Source organism: Carcharodon carcharias, chromosome 25, assembly GCF_017639515.1.
Source record: "Carcharodon carcharias isolate sCarCar2 chromosome 25, sCarCar2.pri, whole genome shotgun sequence".
Lineage (NCBI taxonomy): Eukaryota > Metazoa > Chordata > Chondrichthyes > Lamniformes > Lamnidae > Carcharodon > Carcharodon carcharias.
This window is the reverse complement of record NC_054491.1, coordinates 24,221,745-24,235,283: the sequence shown is the minus strand read 5'-3', so window position 1 is coordinate 24,235,283 and position 13,539 is coordinate 24,221,745.

Below are 13,539 nucleotides of genomic sequence, written 5' to 3'. Positions count from 1 at the left end.
CAGAACTTGAGTGAATCCAAGAAAGGGGTGAAATATAAGCTGATTTAAGGTGTGTGGGGGGGAGGGGGGGGGTGGTTTGGGTGGGGGGAGAGAAGTGGAGGGGGTTGGTGTGGTTGTAGGGACAAACAAGCAGTAATAGAAGCAGATCATCAAAAGATGTCACAGACAACAGAACAAAAGAACACATAGGTGTTAAAGTTGGTGATATTATCTAAACGAACGTGCTAATTAAGAATGGATGGTAGGGCACTCAAGGTATAGCTCTAGTGGGGGAGGGAGCACAAAAGATTTAAAAATATTTAAAATAATGGAAATAGGTGGGAAAAGAAAAATCTATATAATTTATTGGAAAAAACCAAAGGAAGGGGGAAGAAACAGAAAGGGGGTGGGGATGGAGGAGGGAGCTCAAGACCTAAAGTTGTTGAATTCAATATTCAGTCCGGAAGGCTGTAAAGTGCCTAGTCGGAAGATGAGGTGTTGTTCCTCCAGTTTGCGTTGGGCTTCACTGGAACAATGCAGCAAGCCAAAGACAGACATGTGGGCAAGAGAGCAGGGTGGACTGTTAAAATGGCAAGCGACAGGGAGGCTTGGGTCATTCTTGCAGACAGACCGCAGGTGTTCTGCAAAGCGGTCGCCCAGTTTACGTTTGGTCTCTCCAAGGGTGTCCCGGAGAGAACGATCCCTACGGAATGCCGATAGGGGGGGTGAAGGGAAGATGTGTTTGGTGGTGGCATCATGCTGGAGTTGGCGGAAATGGCGGAGGATGATCCTTTGAATGCGGAGGCTGGTGGGGTGATAAGTGAGGACAAGGAGGACCCTATTATGTTTCTGGGAGGGAGGAGAAGACGTGAGGGTGGATGCGCGGGAGATGTCCTCACTTATCACCCCACCAGCCTCCCAATGTGGTCTCCTCTACATTGGAGAGATCAAATGTAAACTGGGCGACCACTTTGCAGAACACCTGCGGTCTGTCCGCAAGAATGACCCAAACCTCCCTGTCGCTTGCCATTTTAACACTCCACCCTGCTCTCTTGTCCACATGTCTGTCTTTGGCTTGCTGCATTGTTCCAGTGAAGCCCAACGCAAACTGGAGGAACAACACCTCATCTTCCGACTAGGCACTTTACAGCCTTCCGGACTGAATATTGAATTCAACAACTTTAGGTCTTGAGCTCCCTCTTCCATCCCCACCCCCTTTCTATTTCTTCCCCCTTCCTTTTGTTTTTTCCAATAAATTAAATAGATTTTTCTTTTCCCACCTATTTCCATTATTTTAAATATTTTAAAATCTTTTGTGCTCCCCCCCCCACTAGAGCTATACCTTGAGTGCCCTACCATCCATTCTTAATTAGCACATTCGTTTAGATAATATCACCAACTTTAACACCTATGTGTTCTTTTGTTCTGTTGTCTGTGACATCTTTTGATGATCTGCTTCTATTACTGCTTGTTTGTCCCCACACCAACCCCCTCCACTTCTCTCCCCCCACCCAAACCACCCCTCCCCCCCAACACACCTTAAACCAGCTTATATTTCACCCCTTTCTTGGATTCACTCAAGTTCTGTCGAAGGGTCATGAGGACTCGAAACGTCAACTCTTTTCTTCTCCGCCGATGCTGCCAGACCTGCTGAGTTTTTCCAGGTAATTCTGTTTTTGTTTTGGATTTCCAGCGTCCGCAGTTGTTTTGTTTTTATATAAGAACTGGAATTTGACTGAAGTCATGAACAGGAAAATGTCTATGAATGTTATTTATGTGGACTTCCAGAATGCATTTAATAGAGTTCCTCATAAGATATTGGTAGCTAAAGTTGAAGCTCGTGGAACTGAAGGCAAATTATTGACCTGATTAAGAAATTGGCTGAGTGGCAGGAGACAAAGAGTAGGGCAATGGACAGGTTGTCCAATTGGCAGGACATGACAAATGCTATCCCACAGGATTTGTGGTGGAGCCTTAACTATTCACCGTATTTATTAATGACTTAGATGATGGGATAAAAACCACATATCCAAGTTTTACAATGGCACAAGGATAGACAGCATTGTAAGCAGTATAGATGGAAACATACAACTACAAATGGTATTGATAGATTAAGTGAATGAGCAAAACTGTGACAAATGAATTTTAATGTAGGTAAACGTGAGGTCATCCACTTTGGACGTAAAAAGAATTGAACTGGGTCCCTTTAAATGGTTAAAAGCTAGAAAGAGTGGATGGCACAAAGATAGGTAGGAAAGTAAGCTGTGAAGAGGACATAAGTAGGCTACAAACAGACATAGATGGGTTAAGTGAGTGAGCAAAGATCTGGCAGATGGAGTATAAAGTGAGAAAATGTGAAATTGTCCATTTTGGCAGGAAGAATGAAAGAGAAGCATATTATCTGAATGGTGAGAGATTTCAGAGCTCTGAGGTGCAGAGGGATCTGGGTGTCCTAGTGCATGCATCAAAAAAGGCTAGTATGCAGGTGCAGCAAATAATTTGGAAAGCTAATAGAATGTTGTCATTTATTGCAGGGGGAATTGAATACAAAAGTAGGGAGATTATGCTGCAGTTGTACAGGGCATTGGTGAGACCACATTTGAGTACTATGTACAGTATTGGTCACTTTATTTAAGGAAGGATGTAAATAGGTTGGAAGCAGTTCAGAGAAGATTTATCAGAAATGAATTGCAAATGGCTAGTATTCAGGTACAGCAAGTTATTAGGAAAGCTAATAGAATTATTAGTTTAATGCAAGGGAAATTGAATAGAAAATTAGGGAGGTTATGTTTCAGTTATACAGGACACATTTGGAGTACTGCGTATAGTATTGGTCTCATTATTTAAGGAAGGATGTAAATGCGTTGGAAGTAGTTCAGAGAAGATTTACCAAACTAATACCTGGAATGGATGAGTTGTCATATCAGGAAAGGTTGGACACACTAGGCTTGTATCTGCTTAGAAGTTTAGAAGAGTAAGAAGTAACTTGATTGAAACATATAAGATCCTGAGGGGTCTTGATGGGGTGGATGTAGAGAGGATGTTCCCTCTTGTGGGAGAATCTCTAAAAATAAGGGGTCACCTATTTAAAACAGAGATGGTGCAATTTTTTTCTCTCAGAGGGTCCTGAGTCTTTGGAACTCTCTATCCAAAAAGGTGGTGGAAGCAGAGTCTTTGAATAGTTTTAAGGCAGAGGTGGATAGATTCTTGGTAAACAAGAGGGTGATAGGTTATCGGGGTAGGCGGGAAGCAAATTTCAGGTCACTATCAGATCAGCCATGATTTTATTAAATGGCAGAGCCAACTCAAGGGACTGAATGGCCTCCTCCTGCTCCTTGTTTGTATGTTTGTATGTCCAAAGAGCACGGATCTGAGTGAAGGCTCATAAATGGGAGCATAATTAAAGTGGGAGAGAAGGTCAAGATCAGAATGTGGACCTGGGGCAGAGACAGCAATAGATATTCTATGAACCCAAAATCAACAAAAAAATCAAGGAGTGACGTTTCAGGACAGCAGGTAGATGATTGATTGGTGAATGTCACTGTTGTGTTTTGTTCTCTCTAAATTAAAGCAGTGAGATAAACTTAGAAATGTACTTAGTAGTCTAGTAAATAAAGGCATGGCAGGGCAATTCAGTCTCATTGAATGCAAATCCTGTGTCATGTGGGAACACCAGGCAGCTTTTCATGTCCGGGACAATCACATCACCAGCCGGAGGAACTTGAGCTCCATGCTTTGGAGCTTAAGTAGTAGCTGGTATCACTGGACTACATCTGTGAGATTGAGAGCCATGTGGAAAGCACATTTCTGGAGGTGGTCACCCGCAGCTTAAGAGTGTCCAGGCAGAGAGAAAGAATGGGTGACCAGCAGGCAGATAAGGAGGACCAGGCAGGTAATGCAGGAATCCCCTGGGTGCATCAAAGCTTTCCAACTGGTGTTAATTTTGGAAAACTAACAGGGCTGCACTGGAGAGTACATCCCGTCTCAAGTCCACAGGGTGACTCAGCTGTACAGAGTTAGGGGGCAGGAGGAAGGTAAGAAAAACAACGGTGGTAGCAGATCCAATAGTTATAATAACAGACAGGCTGTAGAAGTGACCCTGGTATGTTACGTTGTCTGCCTGGTGTCAGGGTCAAGGACATCACTGAGCAACTGCAGAGCATTCTGAGGAGGAAGGATGAACAGCCACCGTTTGGTATCCATATTGGTGCCAATAACATAGATCTTGCCTGCAGATTCTGGGGAGCTAGAAAATAAAATTAACAAGTTGCTTGGTATTACTGAACTTGAATGTTGCTGAAAAGAGAGACAAGTTGCTAAAGCTTTTCATCTTGCACTCTTCAGGAAAAATGTAAGAATGCCAAATTTCAAACAATCACAATTTATCCTGCAGGAGAAAAGCATGCTGATGGTAGGCAAGTCGTCAACTTGAAACTCATCCAAACATTCATAATGACATAATGATAGCTCTTGAGGAAATGTCAACAAAGAGGTCTATTGAAACTGTACAAACGGATACTACTTTTCTTTCTAACCTACGCCTTTTTTTAACTCTCATTGACAGCTGCAGTTTTTTTTTAAAGTCTAAGAGCAGGACATTTAAAAAATTTCAGATCGTGAGGCATCTGTCCCATCTTGGGAGACGATGGACTGCGCCCAGAGTGTATGTCACTTCTGTATTGAACATCATCTGTTGTGGCTGTAAAGGTTGATTTGCAGCTGGCACAGATGTATAGTGTTGGCCTGAGGTTAACAGATGTTTTTCTCCTCTTGGCAGGCTCACTTTTCTGCCATTCTGGTCGTTTCTTTCATCCTCTTTTTCCACGCCCTTCCTGACTGCTTGTTTCCAGGCACTCCAGTCAGCAGTGAGGACTTCCCATGCATCGATTTTGATCTCAGTCAACTTGAGGTCTTGTTTGCAGACTTCCTCGTATCGCAGATGTGGGTGACCTGTTGGTCTCGTGCCAATCGCAAGCTCGCCATAGAGCATGTCTTTGGGGATGCAGCCATCATCCATTTGGCTCACATGATCCAGCCACTGACTCAAGAGAGCAAATATGCTGCATGCTGGTGTACTTCCATATTCGGTACTCTGTTTTGCCAGGACATGCCCAATATTCGCCTGAGGCAGGGGAGGTGGAAGCTGTTAAGCCGTTTTTCTTGGCTCATGTAAGTTGTCCATGCCTCACCTCGTTTGGCATTCTTACATTTGTCCTGATGAGTGCAAGATGAAATGCCTTGTAAAATGGGATGCTGAGAACACTAGCATGCTACACACAGAGCTTTGTATTTTCAGTTAGTTTGCTGTTGGTCTACGCTCTTCTTCTCAACTTTGACATGACAGCTGTAGCTTTGGCAATCCTGGTGCTGATTTCAGCATCAAGGGACAGGTTTCTGGCAATTGTTGGTCCAAGGTATGTTAAGCTGTCGAAAACCTCCAGAGTGAGGTTGTCAATGTTGGTGGAATGTGGAGTCTCTACATCCCAGCCCATAACTTTGGTCTTCCTGAAACAGATTGTCAGTCCAAACTCCTTGAAGGCCCAAGGGAACTGACCTACAAGCTGTTACAAGTGAACAGCAGTATTGGATACCAGCACAGCATCATCAGCAAACAGCAACTCATGAACTGGGACATTATGCACTTTGGTCTTGGCACACAGTCTTGCCAAATTGAACAGCTTGCTGTCAGCTCTATTATGCAGGTAGACACCCTCATTTGAGTCACCGAAAGCGTACAATAGCAGCATGGAGAAAAATACGCCAATGAGAGTTGGCACTAGGATATAGCCCTGCTTTGCCCCACTGCTGATCTTGAAAGCGTCTAATGTTGCTCTGTTGTAACTGACAAAACTGTGCATGTTCCCAGGGAAAGAAGAAATGACACCCAGGAGTCCAGGCGGGCAGCCTATTTTCAACAGCAGTTTATGGGTCTGTCTCTTCTGACAAGGTTAAAAGCCTTGGTGAGGTTGGATGAGCATACAAACATACCAACATACGAATTAGCAACAGGAATAGGCCACTCAGCCCCACGAGGCCTGCTTCACCATTCAATAAGATCATGGCTGATCTGATTGTAATCTCAACTCCACATCCCTGCCTACCCCTGATAACCTTTCACCCCCTTGCTTACCAAGAACCTATCTAGCTCTACCTTAAAAATATTCAAAGACTCTGCTCCTGCTGCCTTTTGAAGGGGTGAGTCCCAAAGACTCATGACCCTCTGAGAGAAAAAAAATTCTCCTAATCTGTCTTAAACGAGTGACCCCTTATTTTTAAATGTTGACCCCTAGTTCTAGGTTGTCCCATAACAGGAAACATCCTCTCCGCATCCACCCTGTCAAGACCCCTCAGGATCTTATATGTTTCAATCAGGTCGCCTCTTCTAAACTCCAGCAGATACAAGCCTAGTCTGTTCAACCTTTCCTGATAAGATAACCATTCATTCCAGGTGTTAGTCTGTTAAATCTTCTCTGAACTGCTTCCAACGCACTTACATCTTTCCTTAAAAAAGGAGACCAATATTATCTGCAGTACTCCAAATGTGCCCTGTATAACTGAAACATAACCTCCCTAATTTTCTATTCAACTTCCCTTGCATTAAACTAATAATTCTATTAGCTTTTCTATTTACTTCCTGTACCTGGATACTAGCCATTTGCGATTCATGGAGTAGGACACCTAGATCCCTCTGCATCTCAGAGCTCTGCGATCTCTCGCCATTTAGATAATATGCTTCTTTTATATTTTTTCCTGCCAAAATCAACAATTTCCATTTTCCAGATCTTTGCCCACTCACTTAACCTATTCATGTCCCTTTGTAGCCTCCTTTTGTTCTCTTCACAGCTTACTTTCCTATCTAGCTTTATGTCATCAGCAAATTTAGCAACCATACCTTCGGTCCTTTCATCAAAGTCATTAATATAAATTGTAAAAAGATGAGACCCCAACACTGATCTCTGTAGCACGCCATTCATTACATCTTGCCAAGCAGAAAATGACTCATTTATGTCTAGTCTCTGTTTCTTGGTAGCTAGCCAATCTTATGAATATACGAAATAGGAGCAGCAGTAGGCTATTTGGTCCCTTGAGCATGCTCCACCATTCAATAAGATCATCCCTGATCTGTTTGTTTTGCGAGTTCTACATTGCCATCTACACTTGATAACCTTTGATTCCCTTGCCTAACAAGAATCTACCTAACTCTGCCTTAAAAATATTAAATGACCCCACTTCCAGTGCCTTCTGAGGCAGAGTTCCAAAGTTGTACAACCCTCTGAAGAGAAAAAAAAATTCTCGTCATCTTCTCCCCATGCCAATATGTTACCCGCTACATCATGAGCTTTTATTTTCAACAATAACCTTTGATGTGGCACTTTATCAAATGCCTTCTGGAAATCTAAGTACTGTACATCCAGTGGTTTCCCTTTTTCTACAGTATATATTACTTCTTCAAAGAACTCCAATAAATTGGTTAAACATGATTTCCCTCTCTCAAAACCATGTTGACTCTGTCTGATTACCTTGAATTTTTCCAAGTTTCCCTGCTATAACATCTTTAATTCTAACATCTTGCTTAACATGAAGGCAACATAAAGTGGTCTGTGCTGTTTGGGATGTTCCTCCTGTAACTGCCGAAGTGTGAAAATCATATGAACTGTCGATCTGCCTGCTCTGAAGCTCCACTGAGACTCAGTGTAGATGCGTGATGCCAAGGTCCACGTTTAAAGAAACTTCAGATCAGTTATACTAACCTTATCAATCCTTCAAGAGTGTTGATGTCTACTCCATCAATGTGTGACTCTCACTGGGAGTAAAGGCACTTGCAACAGCCGAAACAGGGTCTGTTTAAACTCAACATTGCCCCCTTTCCCCTACCTGCAAAAATTGGATCTGTTAGAAATGGGGGCAGGACATCTGCACCTGGGTCCCGCTTGCCATTTTTAAAGGTCCATGGAGTCTTCCCAAATCTGCAAAAATCTGGCTCTTAGTTTCAAGGAAGGAGCAGTTATAATGTTGTCCCCCAATGTCTCATTCACTGAGAAAAGAAACAAAGTCCCTTAAAATACAAACAGAACATTACAATATATTCACCTTGGTAACAGATACTGCTACAACAAATTGCATTTATATAGTACCTTTAACATAGTAAAACATCTCAAAGCAGTTCACAGGAGCTTAATCAAACAAAATTTGACACCAGGCCAAATAGGAAGTAACTGCTCCACTTTGTTCATGCCTTCCCTCCCATCATTTCCCTATTTCTAAACTTGTGTAATACATGTTAATTCTCTAATTTCTTCCAATTCTGACAAAAGATCATCAACCTGAAAGTTAACTCTATTTCTCTCTCCACCTCCTAAGGATTTTCACTATTTTTTGATTTTATTAATGAGATATTGGTTTAGATGACCAAAATCTTGCTCTAAGTGAAAGCTTTGAGGAGCATCTTAAAGGAGGGATGGAATTTTACGGTCCCATCTTGGCTGGCAGAAAGCCATAAAATGTGGCGAGCTGTTCAAAAGTCCATCGACTTCGCAGGAGTGTAAAATCTGCCATCGTAAAATTGCGCCAAAGGAGTAAGTTTGAGATGTGGGAGGTTTATGGGGGGAATTCCAAAGCTCAGGGTCCCTGCAGCTGAAGGTATAGCCACCAATGATGTAGCGAAGCCAGTGGAGAATGCAGGAGGTCAGAGTTGCAGGGATGCAGAAACCCTGGAAGGCTGTAGGGCTGGAGGAGGTTACAGAAATAGGGAGGGGCAAGACCATGCAGGGATTTGAATGGTGAAACACAACGGAAGGGTGGCAGTAATCTTGGTGGGGACCTGGCTGTTTATCCGCTTAGAGAATGATATTTAATGCAGAGGCTCAAAGGGGGAGTAACATCTAATCTAACAAAAAGCATAAAAAAGGCTTTGAAATTGTTCAGTATTTTCTCCCCGTTTCCTGGAAGTGCTGAGCTGTGCTGATTGAGACGGAGTTCCACAAGCATTGTTCATACTCCAGTACCCTCACAGAAATGACCATTCTTCTTATGTAAGTCTTGACACTACGCTGAGTGAAAGTCTGATCTTGTTTTCAACCAGCAGCCATACACAGAAACCACACAGATTCTGGCAGAAGCCACTAGACGTCGCTCAGGAGCAAGAGACCTGGCTGATATTTTCTCTCTCAAGTATTGCGACCAATTGCACTCCTTCCTCCTGCTCCTGATGAAAATGCAGCTAACTCAACAGAGGCCAAGGATAGAATCTAGAATGTGATTTAATTTTAGGAGTTTATTTGACTCTTATGGGTCATTTCTTAAGCAAGAATTACTGAGTGGAAATGCTGCATTTATACAGAACCTTTCATGATCTTAAGACATCCCAAAATACTTTACCAGCCAATGAAGTTCTTTCGAAATGTGGTCATTTTTCTAATTTAACGGCAGTCAATTTGTGCACAGCAAGATCCCACACATAGTAATGAGATAATAACCCAGATAATTGTTTTTGTAATGTTGGTTGAGGTATAAAAATTGTCCAGGACACCAGGGAGAACTACCCCATGCTCTTCTTCAAAATAGTTCCATAAAGTCGCTTACTTCCACCCAGGAGGGAAGATGGGACCTCAGTTTAACATTTCATCCAATAGATGGCACATCCAACTGTGCAGCACTCCCTCAGTACTCAGGTCTCTGCAGTGGGGTTTTTAACCCATGACCTTCTGATTAAGAAGAGATAGCTACCCACTCAACTCTGTCTGAGACTTTAACCACTTGAGTGGCGGTCTATCCAAGCGGATCGCTCGTTTATTGTGAGTTCCATACTGGGTGGGCAATTCAGTCTGCCAGATTAATGTCTGTGTGTGTGGGAGGGAGCAGGGGAGAAATGCAGGTTTAAGAGGTTCTGACTCTATATTACAGCCCCCCCCCCCATCTCTGCAGCATTTAAGAGGCTGTAATTGCAGAAATAATCTTAGACTCTTGTTACTTTGCTTGCTGGCTTGTGCTCTGAAGGTTGCAATTAGCCACCTGGTGTCTATATTTCCTCCCCAGTACATTCAAAATATCAGAAGAAATGAGGAACACATCTGTGTGTGGCTGTAGGCTCCTAGATCACAGTCACACTTGGGGGTGCACCTGTGTGTCATTATGCAAATCGCTGCAGGGAAATGGGCATTAACATTTTGTTTCAAATAATCCGCAGCATGTTATAATGGTAAAATCAACAAAATAGAAGTGCTTTGGCAATCTTCTGTGCACTAGTCTGTGTCTGTGCCACTGTGTCCGAAATCAGATTTCATCGGTTACTATATTAAAACATCCTCCATCCATACTTCCCGTCAACCTTTTTGCATAAATTCTGAATATCCTTTGGGGATATTCTGGTGCCTCCGTGTCACTCCAGTCTATATAGTTGACTCTTAATGCCCTCAGACAGCTAGGGTTGGGCAATAAATACTGGAGTGTTCCTGTTGTCCACATCCCAAGAACAAGTCAAATTAAAGATGACTCTAGGGAGAAAGCTGGGGAAAGAGCCCAAACCATAGGGAAAAACGGGTGTTCTGAAAGCAAAGAGAGAACCGGAGGACTAACTGTCCAAGGCAATCCTGGACCAGAGTGTGACGGGACAGAATGTGGTTGGTAGAATCTGGCACGGTACTCAGAATACTCAAATGAAGATATTTTTCTAGTGCAAGCATTATTTTGCCTGTGATTCCAATTGGCTCTTGAGCGGTAATTAGACACCATTCCAGCCACCAGAATGTGGGTGGGACCTCATTTCTCACCACACTAATTGCCCGTATAAATGGGGTTCATGACTGCCTGTGTGGCTTGGCCTTTCTGCAATGTTGACCTGCCCTGAGACGCACTAAGTTGGGGCAGCCACTGCAGAGACGCAATGGGGAAAAGCCACCATCTAAGGCCTTTCAGCCATAGTACACAGAGGGGCTGCAAGCTGTGTAGATCCCTTCAGGCTGTATGCCTGACATGGAATGTTTATTGTAAACATCAATTGTATTCAAGTACCTCAGAGTGGAACATGATGTGTGGAGAAAAGTTTGGATTTTATTGAGCTTTCCGTAATATTCAATTTGAAATGTTTTGGAATGTACTTTTACAATTTTTTAAAGTATACTTTTGGAAAAAAAAAACCTGGTAGCACTGACAGGCTCCAAATCCAGCTCTGCAGTGCTGGCTGTCCAGAACATCTTCAAGGACAGTTTCCACCAGACACAGAGGGCGGAACTTAGGCAGTAGTGAATCTGCAGGCTGTTTTACACCTGCCCAATTACCTTTTGCGTTAAGTGGTCCCCCAAAGGTCAATTTCACCTCCCACTATGTGTGGTGTTTGGATAGTTTTGTGCATGTTTACGTGGGGTTGTGGGTAAAGGGAACAATGCAAAACATCGCAGTTTGGGGGTGAATAGGAAATCAGGCACAAACTGAGTAGAAAATCCAGGCCAAATGGACATTTCTTTAGCTTTCCCTGTGAGCATTTTAAATGGTGTGAATTAGAGGGAGATGGATTCTTTCCTGCTGCAGAATGAAGATTCATTTCATTTTGAAAGGGGATATTTTATATTCCCAAAAAATTCCAGAGGGAATTCACAGGGATATTGGAATCTGTTAGGGGTGATTTGATGATCTTTCCTCAGTGTTCTGGTTTTAAGGGCTCGATGTTAAATGAGTGTACCAGTCTCAACCCAGTTCCTAGCAGTCATGGACAGAAGGCATAAACGTTTTGGTTAAAGGACCTCTTATCAAATGGATTAGCTATCATGGATCCCCATTTAAAATAATTGTAATACTCATAAAATGAAAATGCTGCATGTAAAGAGTATTTTTCATAATGATTTTAAGAAAACAGGATTGACTTTGATATCAGTGAGATGAGTGTGCCTGCTTCTCACTGCCGAGCATGTAGTACCTACATATATTTTAAAAATTCCTCATCTCTTGAATAAAGCTGAACTCACCTGGTCCACCACCTTGGGAACTGTGGGTCTACCTGGTGACCGCTCTTTGCATTATTCCACCTGCCTCCTGTTCTAGGTGAGACAGCCAGCCTTTGCTATGCTGAACATGTGAAGGTTGTACTCTGCTCCCAACCCCCAGCTTGCAGTTCACCCCCAGCTTGCAGTTCAGGATTGACAGTCTCACCCTGAAAGCCCAGAGGGTGCTTGTTGCTGGTGTGGGAATATTACAATGGTGCAGCAGGTAAGGGTCTTCTGGAGCTTGGTACAAGGCAGAGGGAGCTTTACTCTGCATCTGGCTGTGCTATAGCTGAGCTGGGAATGTTTCAATAGAGCGGGTTCCATTCTCCAGTGCTGTACTAACTAACATCCCTCACCTTGATGAACACAGAAATTTAAATTAAATTCTCTTCCAACATTCTTGATGTGTGAACCTCAACAGCAAGGAGGTAATCTTAACTCTCAGCAATTGGGTAAAATTGAAATATTGTATTGGCTTCCCATAATACACCCTGCCCAAGTTAGTGTTTTCATTGGCTTGCTGGATATGTGGATGACACAGGATCAGGTTTGGCTTGATGCCCTCACAGTTGAATAGTTTGCCAGTATGCACTGGGCTCACAGGAAGAATAGTGTGTATGTGTGTGGGTGAGGTAGGAAATCATCAGGGGAAATCAGCCCAGATCATTGTGCTTGTGAGTATGTGTGTGTACATGGGTATTGTGTGCTTCTGTTCTTAATTAAATACTCTATTAATGTACAGAATTCTCCATTTCATTCTCTGTATAATCCAAATGAACGCTCAAGTCTGAACCAAAGAGAGAAGAAATAAAATGGGAAGAATGAACACAAGGGGAAGGAATAACCTTTGATGAGCATTTCTATATTTAACAAGAGTAGTGGGAATGAGTGATGAATCTCCCCATGCTTGTGAATTACTTATTGTGTGTCCACCAGAGGGTGTTAGTGCTGCTACAATTACATTTCCAACACAGGCCAGGATTTTCTGTAACAAAAACAGAATTACCTGGAAAAACTCAGCAGGTCTGGCAGCATCGGCGGAGAAGAAAAGAGTTGACGTTTCGAGTCCTCATGACCCTTCGACAGAACTTGAGTTCGAGTCCAGGAAAGAGCTGAAATATAAGCTGGTTTAAGGTGTGTGTGTGGGGGGCGGAGAGATAGAGAGACAGAGAGGTGGGGGGGGGGTGTGGTTGTAGGGACAAACAAGCAGTGATAGAAGCAGATCATCAAAAGATGTCAACGACAATAGTACAATAGAACACATAGGTGTTAAAGTTAAAGTTGGTGATATTATCTAAACGAACGTGCTAATTAAGAATGGATGGTAGGGCACTCAAGGTGGGGTTTTTTTTAATAATGGAAATAGGTGGGAAAAGGAAAATCTTTATAATTTATTGGAAAAAAAAGGAAGGGGGAAACAGAAAGGGGGTGGGGATGGGGGAGGGAGCTCACGACCTAAAGTTGTTGAATTCAATATTCAGTCCGGAAGGCTGTAAAGTCCCTAGTCGGAAGATGAGGTGTTGTTCCTCCAGTTTGCGTTGGGCTTCACTGGAACAATGCAGCAAGCCAAGGACAGACATAT